Source organism: Dromaius novaehollandiae, chromosome 2 (assembly GCF_036370855.1).
Source record: "Dromaius novaehollandiae isolate bDroNov1 chromosome 2, bDroNov1.hap1, whole genome shotgun sequence".
Lineage (NCBI taxonomy): Eukaryota > Metazoa > Chordata > Aves > Casuariiformes > Dromaiidae > Dromaius > Dromaius novaehollandiae.
Genome location: NC_088099.1, coordinates 92,980,117 through 93,007,480, shown reverse-complemented (window position 1 = coordinate 93,007,480; position 27,364 = coordinate 92,980,117).

The following is a 27,364-nucleotide window of genomic DNA, read 5'->3' as shown; positions in this document are numbered from 1 at the left end:
GACTTTACAGTGCTCTGCACCTCCAATCAAGTAGCTAAAGCTGGTAGATCATCTCACACTGTACTTTAATCTCATTGTGCATTAGTTCTTTCTATGTAAAATGGAAATAATAATGAACCTATATCTCTCAAGAAATTAATGAATCTCAAAGACATATTCATAGACTATTGCTATGAGAAAATCCATAGAGGTAATACGTAATTCTGTCTTCAAATTTGACTATATGCAATAAAAAAGTTTGGGAGTCACATACTATAAGATGGGGAAATAACATTTTAAGTAGCTTCTCATTATTTGACCATTGCTTATCCTAAGTCTTGTGGAAAAAATACTACATGATCTCACACTTGAAGAATATATCATATAAGCAACAGAAAAGAGAGTAACGTACTGTGGGCAAGAGGTTCTCTGCATTCTGAATTTTGAGTGCTCAGCCTTGCAACCATAATCATGAGCTCTCAGTATTTTAATCTTTCTGTGTGCCAAATGCTTTTTATAGTGGGACTATGGCAGACATGATTCATCTGAGTCATCTACATCTGATGCATGATAGTCTTTATTGCACAAAGCTAATAATCTAGCGTCTGAATTTCCATGATTTTGTACAAACCCACAATCATAACTGATAACAAGAAACTTAACTGTAAACAAAACAGAAAACAAAAAGTGGGAGAAATTTGACTAACAGAATGAGAGGAGATGTTGCCAAACTGATATATACCAGGAATTCCTCTTTCAATTTTCTTCAGCCACACATCAACCTTTTTCTTTTATATATTATCAACAAATATAGATTTACATAGGCTATAAATAGACTTAAATTTGTTCTGAAGAGGAACACGTAACCCATATGAGACAGGAACTTCTTAGCTCCTGTCTTAGCCTAAGTTCTGTGCTAGCTTTAAGCCTGATCTTCACAGAATCAGAGAATGGTTGAGGTTTGAAGGGACCTCTGGAGGTCATCTAGTCCAACCACCTGCTCAAGCAGGGTCACCTACAGCATGTTTCCAAGGATTTTGTCCAGATGGCTTTTGAATATCTCCAAGGAAGGAGACTCCACAATCTTGCCAGGCTACCTGTTCCAGTGGTGTGTTACCCTCACAATAAAGAAGTATTTTCTCATGCTCAGATGGAACTTCTTGGGTTTCAGTTTGTGCCCGTTGCCTCTCATCCTATCACTGGGCACCACTGAAAAGAGTCTGCACTCTTCATAGTCTATGCCTTAGAACCATTTGACAGTAAACTAATTTCAGTTTTTCTCATTGACTAACCTTATCTAAACAGGCATAAATAAACAATTACTTTGAATGAGAGAGTACAAATTGACCAAACTAAGACTTACCAAAGCCAGATTGAAAAGATTCAATTTACTCAAAAAAACCTTTTTTCTCTTTTCCTTCTGGGGGATGCACTTTTTTTTTTTTTTTTTCCCCAGAAACACTGATCCAAAAGACGATTACAGAATATGATGACACAGCTAAGATACAAAATGGCTTACTTCAAACATTGGTGCCATTAACCACTAGTAGAGAATATCCATCTCCCCATTTTGAGTCCAAAGTATTGTCAGTCACCAAAATACTGCTTGCTTGGAAAATGCTGCAGATTTGTAACCTCTGGCTATGACTCAGACCTAGCACCAGGTTATCGGTAGGTAGAGATATGAGGAACACAAATATTAAAATAAAGATCCTGGATTTCAAGACAGAGGAGTTCAGCTTGTTCTGAGAATTTGTGGGTGGGATCCCATGGGAGGCTGCCATGAGGGACAAAGGAGGCCTGACTGATCTTCAAAGACAACCTCCTTAGAGCACCAGAACAGGCAATACTAATGTGCAAAAAAAGAAGCATGCATGACAGGAGGCCAACCTGACTGTACAGAGAACTCCTGACCAACTTACTTAAAATGCAAACAGGGTGTGCAGAGAAAGTAGAAGTGGGGACAGGCTACTAGGAGGAACAGGAGCCTGAGAGAATGGATTTTGGATGGTCAAACCTTGGCTGGAGTTGCAACTGGCAAGGACTGTGAATGGTAACAATATGGGCTTCTTTATGTGCATTAGCAGACTAAGGAAAACATGGGCCCATTAAAGATTGAGGCAGGTAACCAAGTAAAAAGTGAAAAGTAAAAAAGCTGAGTAAGTAAAGCCCAGTAAAAAGCTGAGAATGCCTCTTTGCTTGGGAAAGGGGCCTCCCATGTCTCTATGTTTAGTGGCAGAGTTCACAAGAGAAAGCTACTATCCACAGTAGAGGAGGACCAAGTTTGGGACTACTCAGTAAATTGGACACATCCATAGGACTCAACAAGATGCATCCAACAGTGCTGAGGCAGCCTGCCAATGTCATTGTAAGGCCATTCTCCATCAGTTCTGAAAGGTTGTGGTGACTGGAAAAAAGGTAAATTTTACATTGCACCTTAAAGGCAAGAAGGCAAATCCAGGGAACTGCAGGCCAGACTCATTTTAGTTCTGGGAATATTATGGAGGAAGTCTCATGGCAGCCATGTCCAGGCACCCAAAGGACAAGGAGTGACTAGGAAGAGCTGGCGTATATTAGCAATGTCAGATGGTGCCTGATCAACCTGGCTGCCTTCTATAACTTGCTTTGTAGATGAGGGAAGAGCAGTGGTGGTTGTTATCTTGAATTTAGATAGGCTTTTGCAGTCTCCTCTAACATCCTTCTAGCTGAATTGGGGAGACAACACGGAGGGCATGGAAAACTGGCTAGATCACCAGAATCATAAGGTACTGGTTGATGGTTCGGAGTCTAATTGGTGACTGGTTAAGAGTAATGTTCCTCAGGCATTAATAGTGGGGCTGATACTGTTTAATATCTACATCAGTGTTCTGGACATACACTCTCATAAATTTAATTAAAAGGCATCGAATTGAGGAAGGTGGTGGATACACTGGAGAACAGGATTGTCATCAAGAAGGACTGAGACAAGCTTGAAGAACGGACCTTCATGAAGTTCAACACAGACCAAGTCCTACACCTCAGGCAGAATAACTCCTAGCAGCAGTACAGCCTGGGCACTCACTGACTAGAAAACAGTTTTTCAGGAAAGGACTTGAAAGCCCTGAGCAGCAAATTGAACGTGATTTCAGGTAGGTACCCTTACAGTGAGGAAGGCCCACATTGTACTGGCCTGCATTAGCAAAAGCATAGCTAACAAGTCAAAGGAATCAATTATCATTCTGCACTTGTGATACCACATCTGCAGTACTTTGTTCAATTTGGGGCACCCCAATAGAAAAAGATCATTGAAAAACTGGAGACTAGTCCAGCATAGGTACACCAGGATGATTATAGGGCTGGGGCACATGAGGTATGGCAAGATACTTAGGGAACTGGTTTGCTCAGCCTTGAGGAGAGGAGGACTTTGGCTACCTAAAGGAATGTTGTAAGGAAGACAGAAACAGACTTTTCTGGAAGGTGCACAGTGAAAGGACAAGCGACTATGGTCAAAAATTGCAGCAAGGGAAATTCCAGTTACACATATGGAAAAAATTCTACACAGTGAGGAGGCTAAATGATGGCACAGGTTGCCCACAGAAATTGTGAAAGCTTCATCCTTAGAGATATTCAAAACTTGACTGTATGAGACTGGGAACAACATGATATAACTTGGATTTTAGCCCTTCTTTGAGCAGGAGGGTGGATTAGATACCTCTGGACATGTCTCCCAACCTAAATTATTCTAGAAGATCAAAATGGAAATTATTCATTCAGGCAGGACTGTTCAGATATTTGGTGTATGATTCCGTATGGCAATAAGGTACATTTGGTGCACCTCAGGAATCTGCACATGTGAGGTAAAGGTGATAGAGGGTGAAAAGGATCATTTTCAAAGCACTTTCTGTTTTCTTGTCCCTGAAATAGACCACATTTTGCTTCATCCTGCCTGTCCTACGGCCAGGTCGTGATGAGCAAGGTAGCTCCAGAACCAGAAGTATAGCTATACCGATCACAACTGTACCTTGGCTAAATAGCCCTGAATGAGAAGATTACTGCTTCATTTGACCTGAGTGCTACCACAACACAGGTAAACTGCCTCTGAGATTTCAGATGGTATCTCTGCAATGGTGCCACACTATGCAGTGCCACTGTCATGGAAAGGCTATGCCATGTGATTAGAAGCCTCTTTTTTGGCTAGGAACTCCTTCAGCAGCCCGGTGAAGTGAATTTTGTCTCACTTCATACAGGAGAAGAATCAAAAATATTGAGATATGTAAGGGACCTGCACCTCAGTTTTTGTACTTTTTTAATAAAGCTCTATCATTTTGATGGGGAAGCCTATACCCATAGTCCTAGTCTGGAGGAGAAATATGTATGTGTTCAATATTATTCCAGTAGAAAAGTCAAATACGATGATTCATAACACTTAGATTAAGCATATCAATACCAAAATCAGCACTGTAGTTGTAGCTTAATAAATTTGTGGTTGTTCCTAGGGGCATATATCTGATTTACAATATTGAAAACAAGGCTAGTGATTTAACTGGGAGATGTTTGGCTAAAACTATTTCCTTGCTTGGGAAATTGCAGCTTTTAGTTTTTCCTAGCATGATACAGAAGAGAGCAAACATAACTCTAAATATGGAACTGCTTAGAACAACTGGATTACTAAATATAATGTGAAATGGGAGGAAATATCAATATGAAATACTACTGTGCATAATAAATCTGATAACTAAAGCAAATGAGAAAAGTTTTCTGTTATATGAGATGGTCAGATTTCAGAGTGTTTTCTCATACCCAGGTAGGATAAGTTGCATTCTAAAAGAGAAATTTCATGACCTGAGCATTTGAAAAAAATCAACTTTAGATAATAGGCAACTTGAGTATTCTCCAATAATTCTGAAATGTTTTGCTTTAATTTTGGCCATTTTTAGGTATAATCATATATTTTACCTGAATTTACGTGTCAAAATAGGTTTTTTATATTTTTGAAAATGAAAAAAAAGGATGCTGACAATTTCAAAACTTTTTTCTTTTAATTTAAACCTATCCTTTCCTGCAAAGAGTTTTGGATTTGAAGAATGAACGCTTTTCACCACCAGTACCAACATGCCATGGTTATTTGAAAAAACCTCTGGTTATTTCTACTGCTAGCTGCTGTGAGTAAAGGAAGGGGAACTGGGGGAAAAGGTATCTATCATCTTTGCCTTCTATGGTGTATTTTAATCTTTGAATAACATTGGGCATCAGCTGTAACATGAACATGAATTAATCACCTTATTCATATAACTGTTTACTTTTATTATACCTCTAAAGGAAATAAAATGACTCTGACCTGTTTCTGCATTTACAGCTGTGTTCTTGAAGACATTTTATTTTAAGGTTTGAAGTTTAAAAATGTTATGTTTTATTTCAGTTTTTTTATTTGTTCTGTTTTAAGCCCGAGACACCAGAAAATTCCTTTGAAAGAAAGTTTAAAATTTGCCATTGTTCTATGAGATCTGCAACCATTTTCTGTATATTTATAATTGGACAGTGAATTCTAGTATTATTTTCATCAATAGATGACAAATTTGTTTTTGAAAACAAACTCTTTTTGCTTTAAGCTCATATTACCAAAATGAAAAAGGGAAATGCATTTTTTTCCTGTGCTTTGTTGATAGCCTGGTGGAAAGGAAATTTAGAATCAGAATTGCTGGTATGACCAGCCTTGTACACAAATTAATGCAGAGAACAAAGAAGATATGAACGAACCTCACGGCATAGCACAGCACAGACTCATCACTGAGATGATCCCACTGTACCTATAATAAAACAGATAGTCACAGTGCAAATTCTTTAAAGGAAGGAAATTGAAACCTTCTCCATATCTGCTACTGTTAGCATTTTGTTAGCTTGCCTCCTTTCAGAACAGTCCTTGCTAAACTATGAGAAAATGAGTAAAGGCAATGCCTAAATTTCATGCATACTTGCATTGACCAAAGATATTATCACTGTGATACAGAATGGGATTGGAAAAATATGCAGCCCTTGGAAATAGATTAAATGCACATACATTTTGTAATGAGTGGCTGTAATGAAAGTTAAATGAATTATAATAAAATATGGAGTTTTAAAAAAGAAAACTACTCAATGCATAATGTTGCTAAGAAAACATTTAACAGTTTTTCACTGCACGCTATTGTCAAAGTAAATAACTACCAAAGACAAACTTACGAAGTGGTTTTAACTCTAATGTGATGCAGAAAGTCAGTCATTTAATTTGTTAATTAGTATTATGCCAGAAACTATCTATTCAATATGAAGCAAATATGTTTACAATCTTATCTGCCATCTGTTTAATAGATGGGAGAATACTTAGAGCTGGATTCTCAAAGAGGGCTGTTGAAAATTTGTTCTACAATTAAAGGAGCAGATTTTTTAATTCTAAGAGAGTTTTTCATGTTCAGAGAGCACCTCTGTGAAGCAGACAGTACATCACAATGCTGCTATTCGAGATTAGTGATTGCTTATAACTGCTGGTAGCAGATGCTTGCCAAATGCAGAAGTAAACATATATTTTAAGATACATATTATTTTTTTAAAAAAGAAGGTGATACAGCATTAGATCCGGAATGTTAAAACAAGTTTTGTAAGGAGGTTTTTAACACCAGTTTTCACGGCTGAACAATATAGAGGTCTGGGTATTTACAAGACTCTTCATCTCTTTCCGTAATCAGCAATTTTGCAAGCTTTCTTACAAGAAAACCCACAATTATGCAGTACACTAGCCGTTAAAGTGAATTCTCAAGGTGCTTTTCAAACTGCGTATTAAGAGTGGATATTAAATCATCATTTGGGAGGTGGATGAAAATAAAAGCTTAGATAATAAAGCATTCCTGCTAGAATTACAACCTCCTCCTTAGCCCTGTTTCAGTGCATTGTAGTTTTGAGGAAGACTATCATACTAACTGATATTGTCAGTAGGTATTAAAACATAAATTTAGTCCAGAAAGAAAACTTTCCTCCCTCTCTGAAAATCTAACATCTTTTTCTGATTAGTTTCTAAAGATTAAAAAGGAAAATAAAAAATAGGATTCATTTTTTAAAACTAGGCTTTGCACTTTTTACCATTTTCATTTTAATGGCAATGATTTGACAGGACTGCCTTTTTATGTCTAATTGATTTTTACAGAGTATGAATTAAACACCAAAGGTGAGCAACATAGTTTTAATGGAATATAGAACTAATCATGACCAAGGAATTTCCTATATCAGCAAACTTGAAACTGGGAAAATTTTCCAAGTGAAAATGAGCCAACTGTAAATTCTTTTCATAATGTAAATGTGAACATTTTTGCATTTCTCACAGTTTTTCAATATATGACTATTTATAGGTGCATAAATAAAATATTGTGCTTACAAAGGAGTAAAAACAAAAACAAAAGCTATTCCAAATTTAAAGATGGGCTTATTAGCAGAGTAGAAAATATTTTCAAATAGCATTCTCGAAAAATTGTCTCTATTTTGCTTTGAATAAAAGGGATTGTACTAAGTTCTTATCAAAAATAAGTACCTACTGAAAGCAATGAATTTTTAATGCAAGATTTACTTACACTGCTTTATGTACATCTTAGTTCCCCTAAACATATTATAAGCTTGCTTTATGGAGTACTGCATCGACAGGTGGGATGGACAGGGTAGGTTTTTTTCAGTTTACTTTTTGCCCTTCTAAAGTTTCAGCTTGAGCTTTCTTCTGTAAAACAGTAACACTTTACTTCCGAGCCTTAAGATTCACCTCTACATACCATATCGTACACCCACAGTGAAGAAGTACGATACAGCAATACCTTTCTGTCAGATGGAAAACTAGAAATATTTCTCTCCTTAATGCTTTTAGGCAGCAGGTTAGAACATCTCCCTTAAAAGTGATTTTTTTCCCCCTGAGATAATAATAATTAATTATGGACAAGTTTTGCTGCATAGCATTCATTTCAAAAGGGCATTCTGAATTTTAAAGTTATCTTCATTTTTTTACTTCACCACTGCTCTCCTGCAGAACTGACCTCTTAAGCTGCATATCCTGAAGCAGCATGGGAAGGGGGAGAGAGAAGGAGGAAAGCTTTTCTGAGCCCTGGGACCCCTCTATGTAAACAACATCCTTTGTAGCATGGCCAACTTGCTCTCTTGACATTTTTTTGTGATACCCCTATGCGGCAAGAGAGGAATTGGGTGGGGAGGTCTAGCTAGTTTAGCGTAACAGGATTTCAGCCCTAGTGTTTCCACAGCAGTGAAGCTTTAATCTCTGGAATATCTGCAACTGCTAAATATATGTACTTATATATGTGTATTAAAAAAAAAAAAAAAAACAAGAGCAACTGGTTAGGTCAGGAACTCAACATCCGTGATTTGGCTGCAAAGACTTTAGTATGCACACTCTGTCCATTCCACCTCTCCTCCTTCTCCTCCCCAAAAAATTAATTGCATTTCTAGCTAACAAGGTTTAGTTACAGAGGCACCTGACTCCTTCAAACCTTTTGGACACAATACAAAAGTCCAGTAGTAGACATTACAGGATTAAATCCATTGTAACATTCTAAAAATCAATTCATCTGTTCCTAATAGTGTTTCAATAGTATCCTAGTAACCTTTTCTGTGAAGCTTCATATGGTCTGTATTTGCAAACACTATTAAAAAAGACCTTCTTGCATTCAAAAAAAAAAAAAAAAAAAAGCTAAATCTCTTCACAGAGCTGCTGGAGAGGTACAGACTCCAATGTGGGCAAGTGTATTTGCCAACATGCCATATGGGAGCCATGGTTGGGACTTTTTTTTTTTCTAGAATAATTAAATGTTGATGGCAGAGTTCAAATGGATCATTAAAATTCAAAAGTGTAAGAAACAGATTTTTTCTTATGTTGCTGAACGCTCCAGAGGGCTGAATAGCTAGCAGAAGTGAGGCAGGCTGCAGCAGTGATCAGCGTGTGCTGTGATGGTACTAATTTGATCATAATATAGTCATCTCTGAAGATTACAGCTATTCAATTAAATATTCTAATTAACCTGAAGTATTAGGCAAATGATACTAATTACAAATATTCTCCTGAGATTCACAGCAATGAAAATCCCACTTGCAACTGATACTTCTAGCCAATGTTTCGTAACACAATGTCCTATATCATAGGCTTTCAGAATATTAAAATGCAGTTAATTTGCCTAAACCTCATTTGTTTAATGGCATTAGCATTTTGTTTGAAATTGTAATAAACGTACATCCCGCTTTCAAGTAAAATTTAAAATGAGTGTACTCTTGGGGTAACTTAAGATTCCTGTTTACAGACCTAGCACTTTATTCAGTAAGCGGAACAGTTTGAGCTTAACTTTCAGCCATTAAACATATTGAAATTGTTTAAAAATGCTAATAATTTGTCTTTTCAAATAAGAAAAAAAAGGATATTTTGCAGTAAAATTTCATGATGTTACCCATGTGACCAGTTTCCTACTGTGAGGGCCCCAATGCTTGAACTTGCCTTGTAGTTTTTTAGTAGAATGTTTGTCTTTTGTAGGTTGTTGGTTTCTGGGTTTCTTTTTTTAACTCCCTCTTCAGACAAAGCCACACGCACCTTCTTTTTCAGTTCTCTAGCTGCCTCTCTTTGCTCCCTTTTATACTACACCTCAGCCACTGATCTAGGGGACAAGTGGCATTTGGAGGCTCTTTTTCCCGCACTGAGCTTTCAACCACCTTACACAAGTGCTCTTCTTTTCATGTCATTTGCAGGGACAGCTCAGCTACTTTACCAATTACTTCACTGAGCAGATAACTTGGCTGTCTATATGAATTAGGCAAAATGCTACTTGGAAAACACAGCACAAGGTGGATTGCTGGACAAAAAACACAGAAAACAGGTGGGGTTCCTGACCACTTTTTTGCTTTTTTTTTTTGGCATAGCACGAACAGCTAAGGCAGAGATTACTCAGCAACAGAGGTAGCTACTTAAAAAATAATCAGTTTCAAATGGTCATAGAAACAAAACAGAGAGCTGGTTTCAAGTGCTGCTTAGGACCCTCTTATACGCCCACTGCCTTGCTAGAAGGATAAAGGGACGGGTATGCTTCTGTTTTCCCACATGGTGCCTGTTGATTCAGTATGAGTAGAGGATTTAAAGGAACAGATCACAAAATCACCCTCCTGGTTCTGGTACAAGTTGATCAATATGAGTGCAAAACATTCCAAAAGTTAAACTAATGTGAATGATGACACCCCATGAGCATATTCCTCTTCCTCAGAGTCAACGATTTTTGTCTGATGAGAACCACAGTGCCGGCCAGGTACCTTTTACAGGAACCCATGGGTGATTACTAAGTGCAAATAATATAAAAGACTGTTACGATTTCACGTACAGAAATACCACACTACCAAACTGCAATGCCGTGAGCAGAGCTAAAGCAAATACCGAATAAGTGACTCTAGTTCTCATGCTGTAATCAGCAAAAGCATGGTTCCACATTTGTACGGGAAACACTGGAACAATCTGTAACAGAGCAGAACTTTCTCTGACAGCCTCCAAAATATAAAGAAATGCAAGTATTATATTTCTTCAGATTTTTGGAAAATTTAGAACAACTTGTGTCTAAAACACGCTGAAATCATTGAACCTAAATGTGGAGAAGAGGGAGACAGCAGAGGTGGCATCATGCTGCCTTACGACCTTTCACAGAGCAAGAAGGAGACACAAGGGATCATGTAGTAAACTCAGGATAAAAGCTAATCCTGGGCAGGCTACATACATCTCAGAGACACATTTAAGGACGGTTTTTTTTCTTTGATTGTTTGCTTTTGATGTTTTTGTTTGGCTGTTTGCTTTTTAATCCTTTTGTAGCTTTTTCTTTTTTTCTTTTGGTGCCATTAAAGCTTGTTGAAATGATTAAATGTCCCTCTCTTTCCTTTTCTTACCAGGAATAGGTACAGGGTTTATATCAGCCGATTCTGGCTTGAAATCAGCTGAGATTTCCCTAGGTCGGGATGTGCATTAGGCTGTTCTATGATTATGGAGAAGCGTGTGAAATATATTTAATCAATCTATATTCACAGAGAAGCAGGACTATATAGCAGAGAGCTGTACTTAGGAGTGGACTTGTATTGATACTGTCTGGTTTAAGGAGGGTTTAGAGAAGGAGGCAGAGGGGAAAAGAAATGAGAAAATTCAAGTAGAATAATGTGATTTCCTCTGCTTCCCTCTTTGCTGTATACCTAGGAGGACTGAACACATCCCCTGAATGAAGGAGTAAGAGCAAAGGGAAGGGTGCAGCGCAGAGGCAGGGAAGCGTGGTGGGGCAGGGAAGGCTGACGTCCGTCCATCCGCGGGGAGTGCCATCAACCAAGTCCATACAAACAGGACACTGAATTTAAATGAAAATGAGTGGCCAGCTCAGAGACAGCAGGAAGGGCATTTCTCAGGTCCAGATCCCTATCGCTGCTGCCACTCTTAGCCCTCATTTAACTTCGCAGTAAAACTGTGAGATGAACAAAACCACGTGAGCAAATGCAATGAGGCAACCAACAGGGAAAGGCTGGGGTGGGGGGGAGAGGGGAAAGGCAGCAAAAGGAGGGCAAGAGGGAGAGGATCTGCAGAGCGCGCATGTACTTACCGTCCCAAGGCCTGTAAAAGCTAGCTGCAGCTCTCCAGGGAATGATTATTCTGTTATGAAGAAATAAGCATACAATACATTCCACAAAAGTCTGAACACCTGTACAAAGTGACTAAGATTAAAATGCTATATTTCTATGCAGTAAAGGAGAATATTTTGACATTTACCTATAGAGTGAGTAAAATGATACAGTTTCTATTTATACAGGGAGTTAACCTAATGCAATGATCTATGGGCACATTCTTGTGGGGGAGTGAATCTACTAGAGTGATTTACTTTTGTAAAGGAAATGAATACACTGATGTAATAAAATTGTCATGTACTGCATTGATCTCTTTGCTGCAGAGGAAGCAAGGAAGAACTTAAATTTATATAAAATGAATATAATGGAATAATAAATGCACAGGAGTAGATATTACAGAGTGAGGTACACATTTACAAGGGAAATAAATACAGTGGAGTGATCCACTTTTATAAGTGGAGGACATTTAAAGGAATCATTTCCACATCTACAGAAGCAAGGAGCATGGTAGGTTGTGCTTTGTAAAGAACTGAACATACAGCAACGCGGGAAGTACACTGGTAGGAAACCTAATGACATTATTAATTTTTACTGGCCACAAATACTGTATAGCAGAGACATCTGCCTCTGTGAGCTGCTTGGTAGAATGATAATGAGGGAAAGAAAATGTATTACAGCGATATGAAATGAAGGACTAGCCCACCATGTAGTGACATGAAGCAAACTCATGCTGCTCATGGAACCTACAGGGCATTTGAGCCATTATCACTAAAGGCCAATTTCCTTGGTGTAGACGCTGTATTTTACTCCACACCATACACTGGATAACCAAATATAAATGACCATCATAATGTTGTATGTGCAATGAGAATGCTCTAATGAAGGCAGGAGCTCAAATTAAAATGGTGAGCAAAGACTGAGTAAATCTGGGAGCCTGGGGGGGTTTACACTTAGCTAAAGTCCTGCTTAAATCAGTGGAACAAAGATCCTTGAGCCTTAATATCAGAGAAAGAATGCACACTGCATATATTACCTTATAATGATTGCTATAGCCTGACTTGATATCATAAAGGCAAAAGCCAGTCCTGTGCAAAATATTTCAGTATAAGCTTGAGTTCTTGGTTTGGTACTGGGGGGAACATTATGGCCTACATTATACAGAAGGTTAGGTGAGGAGGTCTCATGGTCTCCCTTGACCTCCTTGACCTTACACACTGTAAGTTAGAGCCAGTCAGTTTTTGCTTCTGCACTTCAGAAGGGATGGATTTAGGGTAAAACACGTGAGGGGAAAGAGAAGATCACTCTTTCTGTGCTACTGATCCTTGCCTTACTTACTTCCCGAGACAGAGACCTTTCTAAGGAAGTGAAAGCAGCCACAGAAGGCACTTACCCTTGTCATATCTGGTGGCTGTGACCCAGAATAGGATAAGGAAATAAGCAGTGTGTCTGCTGTTAGATTCCTATTGAGAAAGCTCATAGACAGCAGGACCAAGTAAGGGCAGGTTTTTTACAGCAGTCCTGTAGGTGCATGATGGATTTGGACAAGCCCTCTGAAAGGCCTGGAGTTTCTTCCTTTAGAGACTGACACACTGTACACTTTGCACCTTTTGTGGTCTACCTTCAGTTTCTCCTCTGAGCAGAAATTTGGAGGAATATCTAAATGACAATTCTGGTGATAACTCCTCCTAAAATGCCCCAAGATTGTCATCCCAGCCCCATGAAAATGAGCAGACCAAGTCGTCAGTTCATTTTGTTCTTTACCGCTTCACAGTGTGACGACATAGGCAGTCTCCTGAACATTTTCCTGTTCATTCAAACTTAACACATTCATTGCTGAAGGACAGATTTTAGCCCATGTTCTGCCTAAGCTAGTCTATTGTTCTGCTTCTTTTTCTCTCTTGCTGTTGCTTTTCTTCAGACAGGCCTTTCTCATGCTTGCTCTTTTGCTTTTTCCTTTTCAGAGTTCAGACACAAAGGAGGTCTTTTGTCACTAAGCTAGAGGATGCTTGATGTAAATAAGTAGTCCAAAAAAGGACCAAGAACAGCACAGAGATTGTAATTCAGTAAAGCTGTGTGCTTTCTAAGAGTAAAATACTACGAAGCATGAGAATGGATTTCTAAAGTGTAGGATGCACCATACAGTGAGTTATATCTCTAACAAGTCCACAGTTTTGGAAAAGGCCCTATTAAACTATATTTAATTGTCTCTTGTCCGTCCTATATCTGAGTCTTAACTTTTTTCTCTATTAAATGTGTTGAAGACATTTGTGTTACGTAATGAGTGAACGAATATGTCGTTTCCCTGTTCCATCAATTCAGTATACCATAGGGCTTTGAAACACTACAATACTGCAACGTGAATAAACTCTACTGTTCAGAGGGGCAAACCCCAAAAGCTGTTCCATGGAGTTTGTTGGCAATATCAGAATTTTCATCAAGAAATCACAGTCTAGCTCATCCTTTCTCTCCTGGCATAACAGCCAGCATATAGGAACAAGGCTCTGGAAGAGACTTCCTAGGACATCAAGTCAGGTTTCTACACATCATGGAAAACCATTTCATTTACTTCTATTTATCAGCAGATCAAGGTTTTATACTCAAACGTCGTTGGTGTTCTGCATGCTCTGCTCCTACTGGAAGGCTGTTACAACACAGTGACCAGCCCATCTCCAGTAGTTGTCAGAGACTGATCCAGATTATATCTTTCAGATGACAGTTTGGGTTTAGATATCAAACAAGTTCTAGCAGGTTCTTAACATAGGGGATCTACAGCTCCAGTGAGCTCCTTTCCAAATTCTAATCCAATTTGACCCCCCTGTTCAAAATACTAGAGCAGCTCAAAGTGGAATAAGGGGCATCCACCCAACACTTAATAACTGATATGCTGATGTTAGATGCGGGTTTTACGGAGTAATTTTATTGTAATATTAGGAGTCATTGCTTGTGAAGAACTCAGCTCAATCTCTTTAAAAGGAATGAAGCCAGTGGAAAAATCAGGCATTCTTGATTGCTTGGCTTGCTTCTCTAGCACATGAAACGTTAACAGGAACCAACCTCAGAAGCACTTTATCTTTTAGCCGCAACTAGCTACGGTTTCATTTTCAATTTTTTCCAAATTCTCCTTTTCTCTAATCATAGCTTTCTCTCTGTGATGCCACTCCAGTGACCAGAAGGAGTTACTATCATAACTTTGCTTCCTAAGTTGGCAGTGTTTTGCCAACCAGGCCAGCCAAATTGTTGCCTCTGATGATTTTTGGCAGTAAGTTATCACTCTGTAGGGTCACAAAACTAGTGCATGCATAACTAAATTTATCTAAGGGAAAAATACAAAATTCGAATAACACTTTTAACCCAGATATCATGAATTTTTAATATTATCACATTGCTTGCAGCTTCCAAACACCTGCTACAGCCAGAAATTCAGGGATTTTTATCCAAAGTGAACTAGACCTCTGTACCACTTCATTTTAGTGCTAACATATGCACACTTAAACTGTTTATTTACGATTCATAAACAGTACATTCTTTCCCTTGTGCATACAAGCACATATGAATTTGGGTGCATATATATGTAAATTGTGTGTGTGTGCATTTGTATGTTAATCCTCAGCTCTGTAACTCCATGATTGTAGTTTAAGTGTATGCATCTTCTAGAAAAGCAAATGTTATAAAACATATATTAGCTATCTGGATAGTCACACACTAGCAGAGGGCCTACAATTATGGAACTATTCTAAAAACAACCTCCACTCCCCTAAAAATAACTGTGCAACTAATGTAAGAAAAACAATTCTACTCAGAAGAAAATCAGTATGAAATCAGGCAAGTGTGAAAGGCTGCAAAGTAACTATTTTGTTACATGTTTTTATGACATAATTATATTGATCTGAAAGACACTCATCCAGAACCACAACCTTTTATACCCAAAGAAAAAGCCTATATAATCTTTTCAATCACTTGATATTCATGGTCTTACTCAAAGGTCTCTGAATATGTCATGTGTGTAATACCAATGCAAAATTTGGCACTGTAGTCACTACCAGCAATATGTTTCAATAAGGTAATTTTCTTGCTGCCTAAGAACATCAGCAGGGTGCAATCCTGAACAAAAACAGACTATGACATCTTATTCAAGCATACATCTGGAGGACAAAACTATACTTTATTAAAGGAAAATGGGATTTCAGGATTGTTTTGACAAGCGGTAAAAGCACACACCTCACTTTACATACAGTACTGAGTTTTAAATTCAAAGCGCTTGTGTAGCCATCATAAGTAAAGTCTGGAAAAAGAATACTCCCATTTTCACCATGTTATGTGAATGTGCAAACGGAGCCTTATAATACATGTTATATATATTTTTATACAGGGCTATATAATGTGATACTAAGAGGTAAAATATCATTTTCCTTCTTTTATCTGTAAAAAACCCCTTTATAAACTTAAGATGAAGGCTCGCATGTTTACTCGTTGTACAGCTAGCACACAGATGTCGAGTATGAGCTTTCATTTCCCACCAAATTTGTTTTTTCTAATTTGTTTTTATATTTTGCATTAAAATCTTACTTCTCTCATGTCCCCAGACCTCTCCCCAAGTTATCATTATGTTGGAGGGTTTTTTTATGGGACTAGGAAACACTAAATGATGTTTCCATTTGTGTTACATTCTTCTTAGACTATTAAGATACCTGGTCATATACTGCATGGCGCTGAACACATCTCTTGTTAGATACCAAGCACATGGTGTTGAGAGGTTCATGAAAAATAGATTTTTGTCACTGATTTCAGCAGGAATGGGGTCAGATCCTAGGACCACTTGAAAAATTACTGCTTTTCTGTAGGATCATTTTCACGGTTGCACTTCGAAGCAGTCAGCGACCATGCTTAAAATCTGCTCCTAAACTTGAAATGCACTGATGTAGCACTCTGTGAGTTAGAAACCATATTGATATGGAGAGGATGAATTAAGCAGTTTGGCAAGATTGCAAGCCAAAAGGAGGCTGTGTCATTATAGCTCTAAGTGAAAACATCCAAAAAAAAAAGGCACTGATATTCTCAACCAATTGTACAATAAATTACCACCAGATTTGTTGTCATTTGTTTATCTGAAAACAGATTTATGCTCTTTTATCTGAAGTCTGTAATACAATTTGTTGTCCAAAAGCAAGCACTTCCAGAATATTATGCTATATGACAGCCATCACTGCTGCTAATGCAGTATTAGAATGAATGTGGTATAGAATTGAGCATACTTAATATACACAGTGCCAAGGTTATTTGGAAGATCCTAGCCTAATTTATTTGACTAATAACACTATTAAGCAGCTAATAGGGCGATTTTAACCAAACTAAATTCTTCAAGTTATACAGCTTACCTCAATTATCACCTCCGTCAGATCAGAAATTATTGATAGCTGCTTTGGACTAATCTCCTTGAAATCCATACTACACTTTATTACTGCTGTTTCTGCATATTCTAAATGCCCATCACTGCAAAGGGAAAATGTCATCAGCAAACTGGAGGCTTGACAGCAGGACTGAAAGGGATGCATGCTAAAAGAAATGATGGTGACGGATACTTCACCATAGCTGTGGTTGTTGAAGTGAGTGATGCTGGACCAACAACAATTTGTAAACCAATTTATTTTCATTTCCATTTCCTTTTCCCCAGAAGATGCACTTTTCTGATAGACGCGAAACTGCACTTTAATTTTGAAGGTTTTTCTTAATCAGTACCTCCCTCTCTAAGAAAGTTAAAAGATTATTTATGAAGCAGAGAGGCTCTTTGAGGAAGAGAATGGGTTTTGTTACTCTGTAGAGCTACAAAAGCCCTTTGTAAACTTCCCTTCAGTGGCTGCATTTGGGTACACAAGACCGGTTCAGATTTCCCTTGCTATCTATTATGAAAATCCAGTAAAACCTACTGTGTATGGCAGTCAGCACTAAAAACAAACACTGCAAATGATGTAGTGAAGAGCAATGTTATGCTTCTCATGAAACATATCAAAATCCCTTCTCTGGATTATGATCTGATTTTTTTCGGGTGCTAGAGAGATCACTTGTGCACAATATGCAAATTATGGAGTAAAACACTTGAAGAAATAATCCCGGCAACATGGAAAACACTTGCACTAAAACAAGACACACAGATCCAGCCTCACAAGAAAGAGATCTGTATGATCCTGAGATGAGTGGTGAAGTTAATTATCACGCAACTTTTGCATTGGCATGAAAAAACTTAAACAAGCCCAAAATTATGCATTGCAAGCCATAAAACTGACATCTGGATTTGAACTGGACCTTTGTGACTTAGGCTTCTCACGACGCGAAACAGCTGAAAAAGGTCTGGCAGGCCAGCACTTCGGTTTCACTCACACAGACCAGGAGTCTTGTGCTCACTCACAGTCAACACACACATGCCAGAAAGCATCTCGTTTGAAGGAACAGCACTCTAACGCTGCATCCTGTTTGCCCAAGGAAAGCACCCCAGACATTACTAGGTGATATTCATCTGCCAGACATTCACACTTCCTCTCAGCACCTGAGGCCGTGAGACACTTGCAGCTCCTGCAGGCTAAGACAAGAAGGGGAAGGAGCAGTGCCAGGCAAGGACATCGTGGCCCCAGGCGGCTTGCACGCGCTCAACGTCAGCGGCAAGAGATGCTCGGCACACTGCTTTGGGGAGGCATGACCGGAAAGGGAGACAGGCTAATTTGCCCCACAAAAATCTTTTCTCGGAGGGTCGAGAGAGCAACACGCTCCCCTAGCCAAACCCTTCAAAGAGCTTGGGAAGGGGAGGAAAGGGAGTTCGCCATCTGTTCACTGAATATGATGGGCATAACAGCCAATTCTACATACCTCCTTGAATGACATTTTTAAACGGATGTGAATCAAATCAGCAGCTGTCATAAGGCTGAAGGCATGAGAGAATTTGGACAAAGACGTTCATGTGGAATATCTGTTATTTAGGTCAAGGACACCACATCTAAAAAAAACTAAAAACTTTATGAAAGGCAACTTACTGTCAGAATTTGTCTTCTGTTTTTTTTTGTTGTTGTTGTTTTTCTCTGGGGGCAAAAGGAGCAGGATGGAAGAATTTGAGGGAGGAGGGTTTGTGTTTGCTTGGTTGGGGGTTTTTCAGATCCGATTATCAGCTTTTGGTTTTACCTTCTTTCACTGTTTGTCATTCCACTAGACCCTAGTGTGCCACTTCCTCACAAAGATTAACAAACAGCCTTTTCATAATCAGGGCCCAGAGAACACATGCAGCGGAAATGTCCCTTTCTCACTGTTTCTGCGCTTTCTCTCAGTCTGTGATCTTCCAGCAAGTTTTACCCCATATTTTACTTTTAGCATTGTATCATCCTGCTTATGCCAGTAACCAGACTATTTGCTAATCTTCTTTCTTGCCAAATTTAGCATGCTGCAACACACAGTTTCAAATTTCTTTAAAATATTTTACAAGTATATCTGAACAATGAAGCAGGGAAGATACCTGGGGAGGACTTCAAAATTAACAAGTGACAGAAATTAGGGATCAGCTATATATATGTATGCACCACCCAGTATCTGGTCTCTTACATATGACTAAAACAGATTTTCCCAGGACAAACTTATATGTACTTAACTGCATACTTGAACACTATGGGGGAAATCATCTTCTTGACCTCAGCTAATGAACCATGCACGTGCTGAAATGTGAAGATTTATACCCCTGGCATTTCTGTATTAGAACTAATGAAACCAAAGAGGTTATTGTATATTCACATAAATGCCTGGACTAACATAAATTTATTTTCATCTGTCTTTTAAGAGTGACCTGTTGTGCAATTTATAGCATACTTTTTATTGCATAAACTTCTAGAAGGGAGAATGAACCATCAAAACTGGTAAACTCACTGCACGTTAATGATGGAAATTTTTTTTTACGGTCTTTGAAAGAGCACACAGCACGTATATACAGACAACAATGAAAAACAATTTGTAGGGTAGGAGATGCGTATAGTGGGGAGGGAAGAGGAGGGAAGCACACATCACATTTTCCCAACAGCACTAGTTTAGCAGTCTTCTTGTTCATAATGTTAAAAAACCCTGCATCCTATCTTTCTGTCTTTGTATCTACTTCACTTAATGCAGCGTAAGTAATTGTAGGATGAGGTAAACCCTTAATATGGTGAATGCAAAAAATGTCTTTCATTTTGGTTAAATTTAAAGACATTGTAGTGACTGGGGAGGGGGAAAGAAAAAGGAGAGAAACAAGACTGCCAAACTCCAGAGAGCTAAAACACAGACTAAAGCAGTATTTACTAAGAGGAATGAACAGATGAAGCAGCAGTGAACAAGCAGGTGAAAGCAGCAAAGGAGGACTAGAAAAAAGAAGGACTAGACCTGAGGAAGAGGAGAGGAGGTTTGAGGCAAGCACAGCACAGTCTCAGAACTATGAGCTGACTCCTATTGTTTGATTCTTATTGTGCCCATTCTTTGTAGAGAAGTACCACTGTAGCAAAAAAAAGATACCTCAAACATCAACAGTTCTGCCTCCAGCTGAAAAAAAATCTGCAATCTCTGGCTAACCTCTTCAGGCTAAGACAAAGAAAATCAGTGAAGTCTACAAGTTCATTCGCTATCTCTGAAGTTAAGTGTTCACCTCATTCTTTCAGGGTCAGGGCTTAAATCATTCCAACCAGAGAAAAAGTATTCTTCTGAATTATTTAAGGAAAATGCTTATGTTATCTTGAAAAGTATCTAAAAACCACACAGAAAATGATAGAACATTTGGAAATGCTGCAGTTCATTTGAATTTTTGCTATATGTTAACCTCCTCTGCTTCAGAAATGCTGGCAAAACCACATATTCATAACAAGTTAATTCTGAGGTATTTTACAGTATTTCTATATAATAATAAAAAAAACATAATAAACCCAGGTCCCATTACAGGAATAAACCTATGATATGGTGCAATGGTGCTACTCAAGGATTCTAAGCAGAATCCTAAAACATTATTTAATGATAGATATCCCAAAAGATTTAACAATAAATAAGAGAAGAGCGTTAAGGTCTGTATTTTTATTTAGGCTAGCTATTGTGGAGTCATGCTGGCAGAAGGTTCCACACTTCCACCTACACATATAAAACATGTTAGTTTTTGAAAGGCCTCAAAGAGAGGAGAGTTTCTGGAAGTAAAATCTATGAACAAGCACAGACATTGTTACTGCTTTTGAGCTATCAAAGAACGATCAGCACCATGAAGGGATGAATTTGGTCACCAACTGGAGCATTATGCTGGTGGCAGGGCAAGAGCTCAGCCTAACTCACATATGGAAGCTAGCTTGCAGATGAAAGCAAACCTGTGTGGTCCAAGCTGCCTATAAGCTACTTTATGCAGAAATCTCATAGCTCTCACATATTTAATACAGCTCCACGAGGATTGTGTTATAGGCTCCAAGAGATTCAGATAATTAAGAGCCTTTGTTTACAACAGGCATGCAGAGGATTGCATTCCACCAGAACCTACCAAAATACAAGGACTTCTAAACTTGGGAGAAGTCTCAACCTCTTTAATTTAGTCACTGCTTCCTCCAGCTTATGGAAAAAGCTTACATTTACTGTCTCAAAGTATTACGAGCACAACTAAAATTTTCTCATGACATCTAATGTAATTGTCTTTTTCTGAAATTGGAATGTTTGAACTGAATTAGATAACACATCTTCTAGTCTCTACCTAGAAACCAACTCTATGAATAGACCACTCTTACACACAAACAAAAATAAAAGGAAGAAAGAAAAGGGAAAAACATACAATTACCTCTACTCCTACTACGTGCACAATTCACAACTAATTCTTTCCTTTGGTTTTCATGAAGATTTTGATAATATTTTTCACTTTCAAATTTGCAGCTGGGTCTTGGAACCAGAAGTGCTTGAAATATCATGAGTAATCTCATTCACTTGATGTTTCCAGCTCAGTTCCGTGATTCACGTGTTTCAGATAATCCTGAGAGAGCTGAGATAAATTTCCAAGCTTTTGAATGTTTATCCAGAGGAATCCAAATAAAAAAATAGTGGGCTATTAATGGGAAGTAGAGTCCTTCTCTAAAAACAGCTCTTGTTTTTGTACCACTCTGGTATGACAGGAGCACCAGCTGGGGTGGGAGAAAGAAATACCTAACCCGCTGATTCATAATTTTATGGCTATGTTTCTAATATATCTATCTCAGTGTCCTTCCTTATGGATTGCAGCCCATAAATAGCATGTGTGCTTATGCTGCATACTGCCAATACAGTCAGGACAAAGGAAACGCTTTAAAGAGAACAAAAGAAGAAATACGAAGAGGCAAGAAGTTACTCAGAATTAGAGATGCCCTTGGAGTTGATCAAAGTTAAATTAAAATGAATAGCATGCAATTTAGATCAGAGTTCATCTTTGGTGAAAACCCCATTGTTTAGAATATGATGGTGACATCAGAGCAGTTAAGCCTCTAGTTTACCAGGCTGAACAAACAAAGCGAATATCTTTGATTTGTTTCTGCTTTTTGCTTGACTTTTCATCCCCATGCCCACCCTCAGCCTTCATGTTTTATTGGCAATTTATTACAGTCAGCAGAAGACACCAAAACCTTAGCAACAAGATCTGCTGATGTACAAACAAAATGCATTTAATTTGACTCAGTGTATTACAAGCATTATAATCCCTCTTCTGATTTCAACATGATCAACTAATCTCATCTGCACAGAGGGATAAGCCTTGTCTCAGCCATGATGACAGGCTTAGAGAATGATAAAAATTAGGGCATTCTCACAGATTATATACTGTAACAACAGATAAGGCTTATGAATAAAGAATTGACTACAGGTGGTTATTTGTAGAAATGTACTAGATTAAGGGGTTAATGTTAGAGAGGTACAATGTCATTTATAGTTAAATCATAGATACACACAAGTGTGGGAAAATCTTTCTCGCCTGTGTAAACATCAGGGGAGATGAAGCAACTGTAATTTCACACATTTCATAGCTTGTTTCACCACTAGTCAGAGTGAAAAAGTATGTTCAGAATAAAAGGATAACCCTAATTTGTACCGTAGAAGTTCAGTTAGATAACTATTTATACAGGCATAATAAAGAGGCAGAAAAAATGGCCTGAGATGAGATGGCAAGAGAAATAGTGCCATGTGTTTCTCTAACTGCATAAAGCGCTTCACTTTAGTCTGCTGTTGTTCCCAGGTAAATTTAGTGCATATGATTCTTTCGTTTGGATTTGTAAAGAACATATGGTGCAGCAATAACAGTGGAAGTGCATGAGGCAAGGGGTAAGCTTTCTAACCATTGAGCAAGACCGCTATATACACACATCTTACCAGCAAATGCTAGCCTTGGGTGATTAAATCTCAGTGCATTGCTGTGAAAAAGTAATGAAACCCATATAGTAACAATGCAGGAAATGCAATTACATGCCATCTGCATGCTAGATTCACATTCAATCTTCCCAGAAAAAAAAAACAAAAAAAAAAAACAAAAAAAAAAACCTTGACACACTCCTTCAATCTGTTAAGCTTAAGTAAATGAAAGGAAGACGTAAGTAAGCATTCTTTTGCTAATACTATATGAACTTTTTATCCTGGCTTTAAAAATACCTCCTGTGTATCACATTAATATCATGACATGTGTACCAATCTACAGCCATATAACGGAAACATCTGTGAAGCAAAGAAGGATTAGATTACCACAATGTGATAAAAATTATTTCAAAGTAATATTAATAAATGATGTCTCAACACTAGCTATAAAAATTAGATGCCTTGTATATGCAGTACAGTGCAAACAATCATTATCTCTACCTTTCCTAATTATTACAAGATGCCCAGATACTCTTTTCAAACACACACACAAAAATCTTGCTTCTAGCTCTCTCGATAATGAACTGGGATAGATTTGTGAATTTTCATATCAGATCCTTAGATTCCTGAAAGTAGCATGTGACTCCAATTCTGGATACACATATTTTTCCAAAAAGTTAATGACTGTAATACTCTAGAGTAAAACATTAATACAATTGACTGATATAATGCTCAGAAAGAATCACTGAGGTGAGAAGAAATAGTTGTACACTGCAGAATAATGATAATATGAATTTCCAAAAGTATCAGTTTACATCTATAGTCTACTATGAGCAGATTTAGTTACAGTAGCTGACATTATTAAAGTTTAAGCTTAAACCACTTGAACTTAATGCAAACTGAATGAGCAAGCTGCAGACAGAACATCCTTTTGGTTTCCATAGGAACTCCACCCATAAAAAGCTGCCACCAAATGCTCATTGGTCGATCCAGCACATGCAAAAACACATAAGCCAGCACAAACACAAGTTCCACTGTTACTATGTATTTGCTGAACTGCAGGCATGTATAAATTAGCCTATGAAGAGTCCTGGACCAGGTACACCATAGCGATAGGCATGTCCTTTCAACAAACTAGGTGTTCCATTTATCCAGAAAAATTGATATGAACTGCTGGGAATGTGCTCCCCAGCAATCATCCTACTTAAAATGTGCCTGTCATGTTTCTAGGATGCCAATTAAGTGGATTCTTCTGTAGTAGCTGACCCAGGATTAATTCTGAACCTTACAGTTTAAACAAGCATTAGAACTGCATAAAACAGAAAGAGCATGGCATATCTGATGTTCTCCTGGCTCTTATGACATTACGCCACTAAGGCATGATCTGAAGTCATGATGCAGCATTTTCTTAAAGGACAGCTGCTTTGATATATGTCAAGTACAGTGACACTACATTAACACAATCTCCCACACTGGAAATACATTTAAAGACTTTTTAAAAAGAAAGATAAAAATGCAAGGAAAAAATGGAGTCACGGTTTCAGATTGATGTGTCAATGATAACACTGTAAAGAGTCATTAAAAATACCTTAGTTGTTTCATAACATTTATACATATAAGTGTATGAGCATACAGGTCCTCTAACTTGTTGAGTAAGGGACCCTAGGAGTACTGTGATAATGAATCATCACTGAGTGCTAAAACAAGTGTAAAAAAAGATCAGAAGTATCATTCACAAACAAACTTTAGAAGAACTTGGAGAAATACGTTTAACATACTATAGTCAAAAAGTGAGTAATATTGGCATAGTACTCATATAGTTTTTGTTAAATTGGTCAAAAAACTTCCACTGAAAGTATATCATCCCTACCATATGGATATTGTTTGCCCACTGTAACTACTGAATGTACAAACCTTGCCATTTTGTAACCATGAGGAAAATCATGCTTCTTAATTTAAGTCTTCAGAACTGGTTTATAACAGAGCTGATAATGCCAGACAGTTGCTGAGTTTTAGTGCTCTGGCAGCTGCTTTGTAGGTATGCCTGCTTTTTTGCTCATGGATGTGAAAGCAGGTACAGAAAGATGAAGGGGTGCAAATACAGGAGTGTCTTGGGACCTTATCTTTGGATGCAAGTAAGAATAGACAGTTCTACAGACCGCAGAGGTAGATTTAAGAAACTTCTGTTCTCCAGATTTCAGAGATCTTTGTCTAACAATGAGTGGTTGCACTCCATGTTGGTTGCCAATGGACACAGCAGAGAGAAGTCAGGGAGAGGGATATCTTGCTCCCATCACCTCTCCTCTAGGAACCACTGAGAGCATTCCACTTAACTTAAGACCTTTAACATAGGCGTGATCTTTTATAATGATGACTACGCACTCTTCAGGCCTACTCTGCTTGCAGCTCAAATTATAGCACAGCCTCTAAATCTCAGTGTAACTTTGCAGACAATTTTGTATTTACTATTTTCCCTCACTTTGCAAGAATAACCTGATCCATTTAAATATGACTGCATGCAGAAAATGGACTGCAGAAACACATGCTGTTGTTGTTCATCTCAGAAAGACTCCACAACAACTCAGTTCACAAGTAAAAGTGCTTTTCCCTTCTGCCAGCCATTCACACTCAGTGTGGAAACGCAAGTCAAATTTGAGATTCCCTTCCTTCATGACAGTGCAGGTTACAAAGGTAGTACAAAGGCACTTGACTAACATAACTTGTGATGATGTAGGAAGAATCTAGCCATCTCAGTCTTCCATAACTGCTTTGACTAATTAAATCTCAAAAGTCACAAGTGACATAACATTTTTTCAGTAAAATATACAAAGATTCAAAAGTAAGGTGTAAGAAACTTAACGTAGCCACGCTTCTATAAACTGCAATTAAAACTGCAAATTACTTGACAGAAACTGTTTTTAAGTCTTCCACTTAATCTCACTCTTCAGTAGCAAGACCAGAATCATGCAAAGCTCAGATGTAGACTAAAGGAACATCTGAGCTCTGCGTTAGCTCACTGACTACTTTAGTGAAAGCAAGGCCTAAATGTCAGTTACAACTATATCTTGCTGCTCTTTAGAGTTTGAGAAGTAAGGCATTCTCTCTCTTCCAAGATCTTGCCACAAAACATCAAACTTCTAGTGTAAAGAGAAGATGGTTTGTTATATATCTGAAAATTTTATTCAAGCCCTAAAGACTTTTGTTGAGGGTATAAAATGAGTAAGAATGTCTATGGGGAATCATCCTCTTTGTAGCAGGCAAGAAATCCCAAAAATGTTTAGTCTGTTTTGCTCTGTGCTCCTGCAGAAAAAGGTTGTATTTCCTTTTTCAGTACCCATAATCTTTTTAGAACCTTTTCTTTATTGAGCCCATAAACATCACAGTGGAGCAGCAAATCATCATAGTGTGTGGAAACTCCATCAAGGAAGCAACAGAGTAAATGATGCTGAAAAGTTGATGTTCATGACACCAGACAGTTGACTAATTTCATGATAGTATTCATGACATCTGAAGTATTCAAAATTAACACCAAGGACCATCGGATGGATGCCTTGGCTTCCATACGACTTGGTCATTCCATATGACCTTTGAGTCAGTAACCTTAAACACAGCACAGGCTCCCTACCACTGTTCTTCACTAATTTAATTTTGCTGACACTGTCTCCTAATTATGCAAGTCACTCCAAGATGCCTCACTGAGGAGGTCAGTTCTTTTCAGTTCTCTGACATAAGTTGCCATGCCCTGCCCTGCAAAGAAAGCCAAATATGAAACTGTATTCAGTGAAATCCTTTAGGAAGTTACATAAAGGAATAAGAATAATAATCAGAACAGACAACGTTTTTCACTTTACTAACGGCTTGACTGCCATACCCTGCTTCACTGTTTCAACCTTTGAAATAACAGCACTAGAACCAAAAAGGGCTTGCTCAAAGTCAGGGTGCTCTGGGTTTTATATTTCCTTCTTGCAATCTGTGAGTTACACTGTGGATATATTCCATTACCATTTCAGAGACTGAAAATGGCTCTTCTGTTGTTCTGATCTACATCCAAAAGAAGTGGGTAGGATTATTCTCATATATATTTTGAATATTATTTTTTTCTCAAAGTTTTAATATTGTATGTTACAGATAGACTGTAATAAATCATAAAATGATTCTATGAAATAGATGCAAATTAAATTGGCAAACAATTTTTTTTTATGATGAGGAAAACATTATTGTTTTATTTTAAAAGATGCCATGTTTAAAGTCTCTTAGTGTACTGACTTACAACATTGCCACTAAGGTTTTCAGAATAAATTAGGAATACTTAAGGAAGTTAGATGCCTAATTGCTATTAACATCCCACAGTCAACAGGCACTTCAGTTTCTAGTTTCCTTAGTTAATCCCACCAGCAGGTTTTCTTGTTCTTAGAGTGAG